Source organism: Hyla sarda (assembly GCF_029499605.1).
Source record: "Hyla sarda isolate aHylSar1 chromosome 2 unlocalized genomic scaffold, aHylSar1.hap1 SUPER_2_unloc_6, whole genome shotgun sequence".
Classification (NCBI taxonomy): Eukaryota; Metazoa; Chordata; class Amphibia; order Anura; family Hylidae; genus Hyla; species Hyla sarda.
In genome coordinates, this window is record NW_026607613.1 from 25551 (window position 1) to 27836 (window position 2286).

Consider the following 2286-nt stretch of genomic DNA (forward strand, 5'->3'; position numbering starts at 1 on the left):
ATGATGTCACGAATCCCACCACAGGAACCAGTGAGCTAAACATACTATTAAGAATTTTGGTTGCTGCATGGAGATTGCTGGGGTCCCAGCAGCAGGATCCCATTGATCAGACATCTTATCCCCTATCCTTTACATAGGGGATAAGATATCTAGAGGCGGAGTACCCCTTTAAGGGACAGTTCATGTACCCAAAAGTTGATCCTTTGCAACCGTATGACCCCTAGCAAGTTCCCTGCATGAGTCCCATTCATCAGAAAAAGGCTTGTGCATGGAACTTGCTGGGTGTTCTACGTTTGCCTCATAAACTGCACCACCCAGCACCAGTTACCTCTCTCCGCACCGCATTATGCAGATCGTGCAGGAGAGCAGCTTTGGTCATCCATGTTTTGCTAACTCTATTTTCACACACAGAAATAAATAAATGAGTCGAACAAGTCAAAGAACAGTTTAAAAAAAGGGGAACTTTATTTATTATTTATTAAAATGTTTGTGTAGGGGACTTTTTGTAACCTCCCATCACTCACAAAGAGCGTACAGTAACTAATACTCAGGACAGGAAAAACCTCCAGAGGGGAGGAAACCTGTAGGGAATCCATGGCTACTGTATGGCCCTTCCTCTGGGCATACTAAAGGAGGTTACCTCTATAATTTGGGCAAATGTTTCTGTGTATGTGCATGATTCCTAGGCCTGTGCCTTCATCCAACGTCTTGCTGTAGGTCCCGAAATGCTACTCCATGTCCTGGAAATAGTGCATCTAAGATAGGGGACAAAAAAGATAGATTATTTACATGTTTATCATAGAAATGCACATGGAACTGCACTAAAGACCTTTTGGACAAAACAATGTAACACTTACCAGTCACAGTCATGTGCATGACTTTGCATTCCCGTGTCCCTACACAGTGTCCAGCACCGGCCCCTCACTGATGAACAGGACCAGTGTTATTTCTGGGGCTATGCCTTCATCCAACGTCTTGCTGTAGGTCCGGAAATGCTACTCCATGTCCTGGAGATAGTGCATCTAAGATAAGAAAAAAAAGATAAATTATTTACATGTTTATCATAGAAATACACATGGAACTGCACTAAAGATCTTTTGGACACAACAATGTAACACTTACCAGTCACAGTCATGTGTATGACTTTGCATTCCCGTGTCCCTACACAGTGTCCAGCACCGGCCCCTCACTGATGGAGAATGAACAGGAGCAGTGTTATTTCTGCTCAGTGCTGCTCTTTGGTGGACAATGGTTATGACATCACATGTGTGACACGCTGTTACCTCCTGGGAGTTCTATTTCAGTAGTGCTGCTCTCTGATTGGCTGAAAATCAAAAAAGCTTTCTAATACATTCTGTATGACTGTTATCTAAGGTTTTTGACAATTTTTATTAAAATGGCGCTACTCCCTGTGGGTGCGTTATATTTGTTTCTCCTAACCAGATATTCTGTATAAGTAATATCATTTGGTGGCCCCAACAGCCTGGGCCCATGGGTTTCTTACATAGATCAATGCTACTCCGGTAGGCTCAATGAGCAGCGCTGGCCGCCGGGACGTCTGACGAATGATGTCCCTGACGTTGCGGTCTGGAGCGAAGGATGTCACTAGTCAGACGTCCCGGCAGCCATTGATTTAAAGTGGTCGTGGCTCCTGCTGCCAGTTCAAGATCAGACACCATGGCCCTAGATTGACATACTGCAACACCGATCCCCTGTGGCTGCCCACCTGTTGCAAAACTACAACTCTCAGCCTTCGGCTGTCAGGGCATGCTGGGAGCAGGGGCGGATCCAGAGTCGCGTCTCGGGAGAGGCGCTATTAGAGCATTTTGTGTTGGCGGACAGAAGATTACGGAACTTACAATATTATTAAATGTATCATACAGTCCTAACCTTGTTTAAGTCTCTTAGGCCGTGCTCATATGTCAGAATAATAATCAAATATACCAATTGCCACAGAATGGGAAAGTGCTAAGGCTCTATAGTGAGGAGAATACGCAGTGATATCAGTGACTACAGGTGACGTCTTATCATTGTGTATTCTCCTCACTATAGAGAAGACTTCACCTGTAATCACTGATATCATTGTGTATTCTCCTCACTATAGAGATCAGTGATTACAGGTGACGTCTTCTCTATAGTGAGGAGAATACACTATGATATCAGTGATTACAGGTGACGTCTTCTCTATAGTCTTTCCTTATCTAATTCAGATGGTAAATACCGCCAGGATTTGTTCCAGCTAAATCTTCTCTCTGCAGAACTTGATGCCCAGACGTCTCCTCACTA

The 2286-nt window shown here is 44.2% G+C and overlaps 1 long non-coding RNA gene across 1 annotated transcript; it reads right to left on the minus strand.

Moving 5' to 3' along the window:
• Positions 1-467: 467 nt before the first annotated feature.
• Positions 468-1194, minus strand: LOC130298393 (uncharacterized). Its single transcript, XR_008849779.1, has 3 exons — positions 1123-1194; positions 858-1022; positions 468-755 (listed from the first exon to the last, which is right to left on the minus strand). It is a non-coding gene; the product is annotated as an uncharacterized LOC130298393 (long non-coding RNA).
• Positions 1195-2286: the final 1092 nt, after the last annotated feature.